We start from the raw sequence: 10,633 nt of genomic DNA, 5'->3' as shown, positions 1-10,633 counted from the left end.
AATCACAATTTGCCACTCTTAATACAACTCGTAAATTTCGTCTCTATGGGTGCTATGCATAGACATTTCGCTAGCCCGCGCTACGAGCGTGCTAAACACCATGTCCACTACAAATACTGTTCCCCTCGTTTTTCCTTAAAGACACGTTTCCAAACAAGCGGTAACCCGCCACTAATATATCCTTGTATGCCGGAGTTGTAGGGAAGTTGAATGGAAAGGACGGGGTGAAGTAAATGTAGTTTACGTGCTCCCTCTGCGACGTCACTATTGCTAGTGATCACGATTACATTTTTGCCGATGCCTAGTCTATTAACTATGGCTTGAACACTAATGCAGACATAAAAGGTTGTTAAGCACGGATTTTTAAAATATTATTGTTGTTTACAGACTTGCTTGTTTCTATTTCGTGGAACAATAAAGCCAAGGTGTCACGCAAGCTGTTCTTATGGCTGGCTGGGTGGCTTTAAGAGGGCTGGACCCGGTACGGATCTGTACACTTAGGCACAATGTGCGCCCTATACTCTACAGAGTGATTCACGATCATTAACCGCCACTTACGGACCTTATTTCTGAAGACATTTTGAGCAAGTAAGTCATATAAACATGGTTCTTATTCTCAATATTTTCATAGTTACACTAATTTAAAGTTGTTTGTAAAATACGTTTTTTTTCTTTAATTTGAAGGTAAAAGAATAATATAAATAGAGAATGAACCATTCAGAAGTATAATTTCTTTAATTGGCTAGTATTGTCACGCTAAAAATGTGCTGTGAACTCCTTAGTTGCTCGTACAAACATCTTTTTCTATTTCAACTAGAAAATGACATTATTCTTACGCACTTATCACAACAATTATTACAAATCACATCATACATAGGCCCTTGCTGTTCACGAGAAAGCCATAATAGCTTTCGCATCTCTGCCACAATTTATGCGTGCTCTAATGAGTGGAAAATGTTCTCAGTTGACCCTGTCGCACCCGACGCGAGTCCCCGGCGACTGAAAAGCACCTCCTATGAAGAGGACGCAGGCACGCCCGGCTCAAGTATGACATTTCTCATCCAACAAAAGGAGAAAAGTAAATCATCTGGAGTCACTAATGCCGATGCTTGTTTGTTTCTTTGTCGGCCGCGTTACGCTACAGCAAAACTTGGCACGACCCAAGCCGCTGTTTTAAATTCTTGAAAACTGGTCTTCAGCGTGCAGCAAAAATGCTGTAATTAATCTCGGTAGATGCTTTCAGCAGCTTGTTATGGACAAGTGACATTCTGTAACTCCTCATTTCGTAATAGCCTATGCGGGATATGTATTCAGCTACATTTTAGTGCGCTTTTTGTAGCTTAAAATGACTGAAAAGAGAGATATCCGGAGTATAATAATTAGTTGCTAGGATTTAATTAATTTACGTACTTCTCTCTAAAATGTCTAGAGTTGAATTACACAAGAAATTGTACGCTTCCACGTGAATGTGTTTGGAAGAAAATTTTTGACTTAATTTCTCCAAGGAATTAGCTACAGATTCCATCCAACGGATAATGTGCTTTCATACCCAGAGAGTTTCATCCTATGTTAGGTTGTTATGTCTAGCTAATTCAACCATCTAGACACCAGATGTGAACGAACGAATGAATGAATTAATTAATTAATGAGTGAGTGAGCGAGTGAAGGAATTAATGAATTAATTGATTATTGATGAGTGAATTGAGTGAATGGAGTTAATGAGTAAGTTAATATATTTAATGAATGAGTTAATGGATTTGATCAATTAATTAATCAACCATTCAAAATCAATCCAAATCAATAAATGCAAGTCAATCTAAACCAGTCCACCCAATCAATCTAATCTGATCTAATCAATCAGACAACTAATAAAAAATGAAGAATGAAGGAGATAGGAAAATCTAAAGCAGTGTGGTTCCTAAGTGTGAGTCTTGGTCCCCTGGGGAGATGGGTCGTGTAATTAGCTAATAGGTTTCGGAACATGATTTATAAAGTAAAATAAAAAAAACCTTATTAACATACATATATTTTCTATTTATAAACATAAAAATAACGTTGAACATAAAGTCCAAAGAATGCTTCGGTAGTTATGAAGTAACAAATAAATAATGCGACAAATATGCCCGTTTTCAGAAAATAACTTCTAAAATCTGAACCCTATAATCGATAGACATACAGTGATATCATTTTCAAGGTCAGTGAGATTTTTCGCTCTTGTTTTTATGACAATCACAGACGAGAATTTTATTTTGTGTAAATAAAAGTTTGCAAAGGTTATAAACAATTTAGGAGATTCTTTTGAACCGAAATTGGTCAACGCTCTACGAAGAAAAAGTCTAGTTTCAACATTACTCTAACAGGTAGGCTACATAATTATTATTTAAATTTGTTTTTCCTTAATATTTTTGGCACTTTAGCCAATTAAATGTAACTATCTAATATAAACTAGCAAAATAATCTCTCTTGGCGTGGAAACAGGCTAACACCTATTCATGAATTAAGCATAAAAAAGTATTTGATTTATTTGAACTTATGCTCATTATCAATTGTAAGATCATTTACATATGCCACAATTATGGTACTCCTGCCTTCTCGTTCCAAGCATTTTTCGCACAGATTTAAAAAGTAACGCATCACTCACTGATCTTTCCGTTGAGAAATGAAAGTAAAATTTCCCGGACTCTGTTTTTCAGTTTTTTCAAGGTATGTGGACTATTTTCTTCTTCGATTTATTCAAGAGGCAATAGATCGTTTTACAACACGCAGTCTTACAAACTGGGAAAACTAGCGAACCACAGAGACAATGGCGGCTGATTGACTGAGGCAAGTGAGGCCGGGCCTCAGACACTTGGCTTAACTGAAATCAAATTTTGTGTTTTTATATAATATATTAGTTATTCGAATGAAACATATATCGCTGTAGAAGTATTTGAAAACTTTGTAGTGTATATAGACCTGTTTTGCAGTAAAATTTGTTCCTGAGGCCAGGATCGCTCGTGCCGGGTCTGACGTGTAGTGTATATAGATAGACCTGTTTTGTAGTAAAATTTGTTCCTGAGGCCAGGATCGCTCGTGCCGGGTCTGGCTTCTGCATTTCGTATGCCTTCGCGGGCTTTGAGGTTGGGCTTGAAAAGCTGTAGCTGAGGCAAAATTCGTCTGGACTCGTGGCCTGGTCAGCTTTCACTCCTCCCATCCATGGGCCGGTCTTAAGGGTAGAAGGGTGGGAATAGCGGTTGTGACTTGTCTTCCTAAATAGACCATAAATAACATAAAAATTCCCGCTCATTGGCAGGCAGAGACCCACACTGTTCTCTCTCCTAATGTCTGAGTTTATGACTTAAGCGAGGGTGTTGTACTATTGTACGTAGTAGTACAGTAGTGAGTATGGTTCAGTGTTGTTATGTGTTTCGGGAAAATATAAACACAAATGCGAGAAATAATGATGATATAGTTAATTCATTGTTAGAGTGACCTTTTTCGAGAAGAAATAATATTGAAAGAAAGGAGGTTTTAAATAAAGAGATAGCTTACCGAGATACCTACGATATGGCTGACAAATTTCCTGACAGATAATCTTAAACGTGAGTTTCTATTGCATCTTGGTATGGGCAACATAAATGCTAAAGTGGTAACGTAGTGCAAAATAAACTTTTCTGTTGGCCTTGTTTGTTGCTGTCAAAGGAAAAAAATATATAAAAAAAGAAGAAAAGGGAATTTCAACACATACTTCTTCAGCTGAGCATAATATGTGTTGCTTCATCATCACACTCAAACAATCACTGAAACAAATTTACAGCATAACTTATTTGGTGAGTGACATTATTATTTTTAATTAATAATAATAATATTAATAATAATACAGTAATAATGATATTAATAATATTAATAATATAACATAATAATTAATATCATGAATAAAAATTTCGTATCGGAGGCACTTAAACTATGTAGTTGCATCTGGCATTACTGAGAATTTCGATCACCGGCCGCTACTGCACAGAGGTTGAATTTGTTGACATAATTATCGCACACTCGATGGGGAATGCTGTTCCTTAGCGCTATTTTGTGCTAAAATTAAATAATGATAACACGATTTCAACTGTGTCAACATCTACAAAAACCTCAACACGACCACACGTGAGTTGACAATCTTTCGGACCAGTGATGCGTTCATTAGCAATAGCAAGCTGTTTGCTTGACCAGAGCCTACAAGCGACTCGGCCGAGAGCCAGGTTACCGAGTTAACGGTTTCCCTACAGTCTATTGCCACAATGGAAGATATCTTAAAAAATGAAGCCGGGAGTAAATCCAACTGCGTGTAAAAACACTGGATGCAAAACAATAATAAATTGTACCCATAACTCCCCAGAGTTTTTTTTTTTTTTTTTGTGGAAATAACCGTTTCTACATAACGAGAACATGACAAAACATAACAAAATAAAGTACCGGTACCTATCAGAGAAGAACAAGGCATTCTACAACAGTAATTTGTCACATAATGACCGGCTTATAAAAACGTTCGCTCTAATTAGAGTCATGGTATAATGCACCATCTAGCGATCGATTCAAGGAACGTTTCCTAATTCATTCATAGTGTTCTGCCCAAGGGCAGATCTTTCACTGCAAACCCAGCATTCTCAAGTCTTTCCTATTTTCTGCCTTCCTCTTTGTCTCCTCATATGATCCGTATATCTTAATGCCGTCTATCATCTTATATCTTCTTCTGCCCCGACCTCATCTCCCATTCACCATTCCTTCCAGTGAATTCTTTAGTAGGCAGTTTCTTTTGAACCAGTGACCCAACCAATTCCTCTTTCTCTTCCTGATCAGTTTCAGCATCATTCTTTCTTCATCCACTCTTTCCAACACGGCTTCGATTCTTATTCTGTTTGTCCACTTCACACGCTCCATCCTTCTCCATATCCACATTTCAAATGCTTCTAGTCTTTTCTCTTCACTTCCTCCTAATGTAGATGTTTTTGCCCCATAAAATGTTACACTCCACACAAAGCACTCCACTAGTCTCTTCCTTAGTCCTTTCTCCAGAGATTCGCAGAAGATGCTCCTTTTTCTATTAAAAGCTTCCTTTGCCATTGTTGTTCTCCTTTTGACTTCTGAATAGTGTTTTATAAAGTGTAGTGTATGTACATTAAGCACAAAAAGTTTTGCTCATTTAGCTTTTATAGTAACTGAGATATAGAAAAAAATGAATATCATTAAATTTTTGCAGGCCAATTGTGTACCACCCTTAAATCGTTGCTATATCTGTGTGCAATATGAAACATGTAACAAAAAAATTTAATATCTTTTTGTACTTTAGCCTACTGTGTAATTTTTGTTCGAGCGCCAAGCGTTACGTTGATGTACTTTCTCTTTACCGCAAATATTTATCTTAATTCACCTTCTCGTCATAATAACGGTGCTGGGCAGTTCCTTAACCACCAGAGAGATCCGGTTATGGAAGACAATGCGCTCGAAGCGGTCCTTCATTCCCGTTGCGGCCGTATATAACCTCAAATAACTTTCAAGAATTGTGTCGAAACTAGGTTTTTGTGTTGGAACAATGAGTGTTATGTATTGGAATGTGCAAGAGAAATGATAAAGCTTAGGCAAAACTATCCCAATATGGAATAAGAGGTTAGACGTGTTGAAATGTGTTTTACACATATTCATATCTTAGTTTCACGACAACTAAATTGTATTTAGGTTGACAGACACCATAATTCTCTGTCTTTTCAATCAATCAGCTACAATTGTTCTATGATCAATGCTTCACTTATCCCCACTTGCATATTTCTTTGTTGTCTGCATTATTTATTTAGATAATCTTATCCAGATATGCGTTGTAATCGTACGTGGTTATAGTGCGGTGGCGGTTGCAAAAGCAGCGAAGTCTTAAGTACTGCATCTGAAGGAAGGAGAAGTAGAAAAGGAGATAATTCAGCAGCTACTTGCAAGTGTTGTACAATCCTTTATAAAAGAAGTAACGAGAAGATTAAGCTGTATAAACTAAAAGGTCTACAGAGCCTTCAAATAGACGTTCATCCGTGAGTGTGCGGCAGCGCGTGGTGGCGGAAGCACGCTGTTTGTCAGCAGAGTCGGATGTTCATAGCTCCTTAAGTCAAGTGCATAGCGTTACCTTAATTCCGAAATCTCCTAACTCGTTCGGATGTCGATTTTCATTTTTGCGCCTTTTTTGAAAGTGTATCCACAGATCCATCTACTGACAAAACAGTGAAGCTTAATTTAGACGCTAATATTGGGCTATTAAAAAACCACTTAACTACTCTCTCTGTAGAAATACTTTCAAAAACGCGCTAAAAGTTAAAATCGACGTCCGAGCTCGTTACGAGGTTTTGAAATTAAGGTAAGGATAGATTTTTCATGAAAATTACAATTAGAATAATCATCTATCTTTCCGGGCTTCAACCCGTGAACCTCGTGAAGACTGGTTCACAATAAACCGAAAACGGAAACAACAACGAGAACGAGATCTGAAAAATGTTTAAAAAATATCTTTTTAAATGTGAGCATTCACATTTAACGAGAAGCTTGCCGGAGTCGGGAACGGAGAGTTGGCCAAGTTTTAACTTTGCCGTTCTCGTTTCCGATCACAGTCTACTAGATTCATTCTATTGTCACCAGAAAGCTGTTTGGTCGTCATATTTTTGTAGCAAGGAGCCGTGACATAATATCTTGTCCATTCATTGCTTGTAACTAACAGAGAAGTTTCAATATAGTGCCATTTGTGTATATGACCAGATTACCACGTGAATTGAATTCTTAAATATTCCATGTCTTAAATTTCGAAGTTTTTTTTAAACTGGTTATTTAACGACGCTGTATCAACTAATAGGTTATTTAGCGTCGATGAGATTGGAGTCGACCTGGTTGGCGAGTTGGTATAGCGCTGGCCTTCTATGCCCAAGGTTGCGGGTTCGATTCCGGGCCAGGTCGATGGCATTTAAGTGTGCTTAAATGCGACAGGCTCATGTCAGTAGATTCACTGGCATCTAAAAGAACTCCTGCGGGACAAAATTCCGGCATATCCGGCGACGCTGATATAACCTCTGCAATTGCGAGCGTCGTTAAATAAAATATAACATAACATCAATGAGATTGGTTATAGCGAGATGGTATTAGGCGAGATGAGGCCGAGGATTCGCCATAGATTACCTGGCATCAACCTTACGTTTGGGGAAAACCTCGGAAAAAACCCAACCACGTAATCAGCCCAAGCGGGGATCGAACCCGCCCCCGAGAGCAACTTCAGACCGGCAGGCAAGCGCCTTAACCGACTGAGCCACGCCGGTGGAAATTTCGAAGTTGGTTGACCTGTAGGCTATTTATATTGGCTGACTTGTACTTAAGAGAGAACGCTATTGGTCAATCATACACAAATAACACCAGAATGCTTAATATCGACTTTACATATCGTTATTGACATACATATCGATATGCATAGTCGTTTCCAATCTCGGTTTATAGTGCATAAAAACTCTTCACTTTCACGTTCTTCACTTCTTCTTCTCATTGTGGTTCTCGTTCCTGGTTTATTGTGTATTCAAGAACCTCATAATCGTAAAAAGCAAAGTCATATTAGATAGGATTACTACAGGGTGGGTCCCGCGCCGTGGCGTCGTGGTCTAAGGTATCCTGCCTAGGACTCGCGTTACGGAATGCGTGCTGTTTCGAGTCCTCATGGGTGAAGAAATTTTCTCATGAAATTTCGGCCAGTGTATGGGACCGGTGCCCACTAGCATCGTGATGCACTTGGGGAGTTATGATAGATAGCGAAATCCGGTTGCGAATGCTAACCACACGATACCTTCATTCTGATTGGATGATCGTCCACCTCTGCTTCGGCATGTGGTCGTGAGGCCAGCAGCCGGCTGGTCGGTCTAGGCCCTTCACGGTCTGTAGCGCCCGAGCCCCTACAGCCGAGGATGCGCAGAAGTTTAGAGTAGGGACAAATTGAAGCTTGCGTCCGCCGCCATGCTTTGGGAGAAGCATCGGCTAGCAGACGGCTGCACTATAAAATGCTGAATGTTTGATATATATGTTTGGTGTCTCTTATAAATCAATCTGATGGATAAATGAAAAAAAATCTTATTAACATTTAAAGCGATCACGTTAAAGACATAATCAAGCTTAGTTACTGTGAGTTTCACATGAAACGAAAGAAAACTGTAACAATTTGATACCTTAACTAAAGATGTTGTATAGTTATTTGACAACATATAGAGCGAACAGAAATACAAATGCATATTGTAGTAATAGTTCAGATGAAAAGAAAATTATTAGTATTAACTATTATTAACAAAACACTGCCTGTGTAAGACGTTACATTAGGCCTACATTGTAAACACGTTTGCTTTGATGTGGACGAGAAATGAAAAATTATTATTTATTCGCTTCCGTATCACATAATATAGGCCTATACCTGTAAAATAGAAACACGTACCTAATGTTTTAGTTAGAAATATAAGTAGGCCTACCGTGCAATAGCTTATTATCACAGCTGTAGAATGAAATACACGTCACATGCATGAATTAGTCAATTAGTCATATAGTATAATAGAACTCAGGCCTAGTATATAAAACATCTTGCCTATTGATTTATTATTATTATTATTATTATTATTATTATTATTATTATTATTATTATTACTGACTACGTTAAATATTGTCTTACAACATATTTATGTAAAGTCGTGTTGTACTGGTAACCTTAAGCTGTCTGCTAACATCTGCTCTTTATGTAGTACTTTCTTTTATTTGGTTATTTAATGACTCTGTATCAACTACTAGACTATTTAGTATCGATGGTATTGATGATAGCGACATGATATTTGGCGAGACGAGGCCAAGGATCCACCATAGATTACCTGACATTCACCTTACGGTTGGGGATATAAGAAAAACCCAAACCAGGAATTCAGCGGGAATCGAAACCCGCGACCGAGCCCGACTCGGGACCGACAGTCCTTAGCCCACTGAGCTACGTCAGTAGATCTTTATGTACTTTTATGGTCAGTTTAACAAGTTTAAAATATGTTTCTCGGGAGGAATCTGGGATCCATTTTCTAAAATATGTTCCTATAAGTGTAGAAAGATTGTACAAGTGTTCTACTTCTAGAGCACATTGTTTTCACACGATGTAAGAGAGGGTGGTAATATGCCATTGAACTGTCAACATCTGTATAATCGCTCTTTCACTTAAGCGGCATATTTCTATAATCTCAGATGATGGTATGACAAGACTCCCATTATTCTTTCGTTAAAAAAATAAAAGAGATTCTGTTTACTGCTGGTAGGCTACGTACCATAAATCGAGTCTTTAGATTTATTACACCATATTTTTATTAATGATGTAACAACTAAGCTAGCAATGAATACAATCACATTTTGGCAATATTGTGTCATTGAGAATGATGTAAGAATGAGGGAATTGCAATCAATGTCTGCAGTAGAAGAGTCATATCGCCTCTGATTCTCAAAACACTGAGGTTTATTATTACAGTGCGTTAGGTGTTTTGAAAATACCATTGGGTATATAGACATTTTTAGCGGACATCCCTCTCTTTGTACTATAATTTAAATAAATTATTTGCGTATTTTCTAACGTATATAAAAAACATAATTAAAAATATTCCATGTATTCGGTCATAGGAAATAGAAATAAACTAATAAGTCTATTTATGAGTAATATAAGGCGTTTATATTTAAAACAATGCTTAGTTACAATATTTAGATTTACTTCTGTTATTTTATATTATACGTTAGAAAATACATAAATAAGTTTATGAAGTGAAGGAGGAAATCCACTAAGAAAACGCTTGTATACTCAATGGTATTTTCTAAACTCCGAATGCTTTATAGAAATTAACAATCATTTGTGCTCCCAAAACAGCGTCGCGCGAACCTGCGCGAGAGGTTTCAAATTTGTACACGACACCAGCGCCAGTTGTGTGTCTAGATATATAACTACAATGTCTTTGGTAGCGCCACGGATTATTATCTTCTTCTTCTTCTTCTTCTTCTTCTTCTTCTTCCCTTCAAGTATTAGGCCAAATGGCCTGTTACGATCTAACAGTTGAATTTTCAATCCAGCGCTTCTTTGGACGACCGAGAGATCTCTTCCCGTTTGGACGACAGTGGAGCATGACTTTTGGGATTCTATTTCTATGCATGCGATGCAGATGATTTATGAAGTTGTTCTGATAATGTTTTACGTGATTAATTACAGGTTCTAGTTGTAATTCTTCCATTACCGGTACATATTATTATTATTATTATTATTATTATTATTATTATTATTATTATTATTATTACAGGGTGGAAATTATATAACTTGTAGATTAAAGGGGACAATAGAATATATTAATATAAGTAGAAGCCTATTATTCATTTTGTAATTAAGCGCATGGCTAATTAGAAAATTAGGCATAAAGCCAGCATAGTTTGATAGGAGCTCATCGCCGTCTCACTTACGAATACATATACGAACTCAGGTCTCTGTAGCAACGTTCCGTTCCTTAGTCACTTCAACAAGATTGCCAGAAAGTAACGATATGCATTAATATTTTTAATTTGAGAGAGAACCGTCCGTTTTATTTAAGAACTGAAAGGA

The sequence above is a fragment of the Periplaneta americana genome, chromosome 13 (genome assembly GCF_040183065.1).
Source record: "Periplaneta americana isolate PAMFEO1 chromosome 13, P.americana_PAMFEO1_priV1, whole genome shotgun sequence".
Taxonomy (NCBI): domain Eukaryota; kingdom Metazoa; phylum Arthropoda; class Insecta; order Blattodea; family Blattidae; genus Periplaneta; species Periplaneta americana.
The sequence above is the reverse complement of the archived record's forward strand: the minus strand, read 5'-3'. Positions refer to the sequence as shown.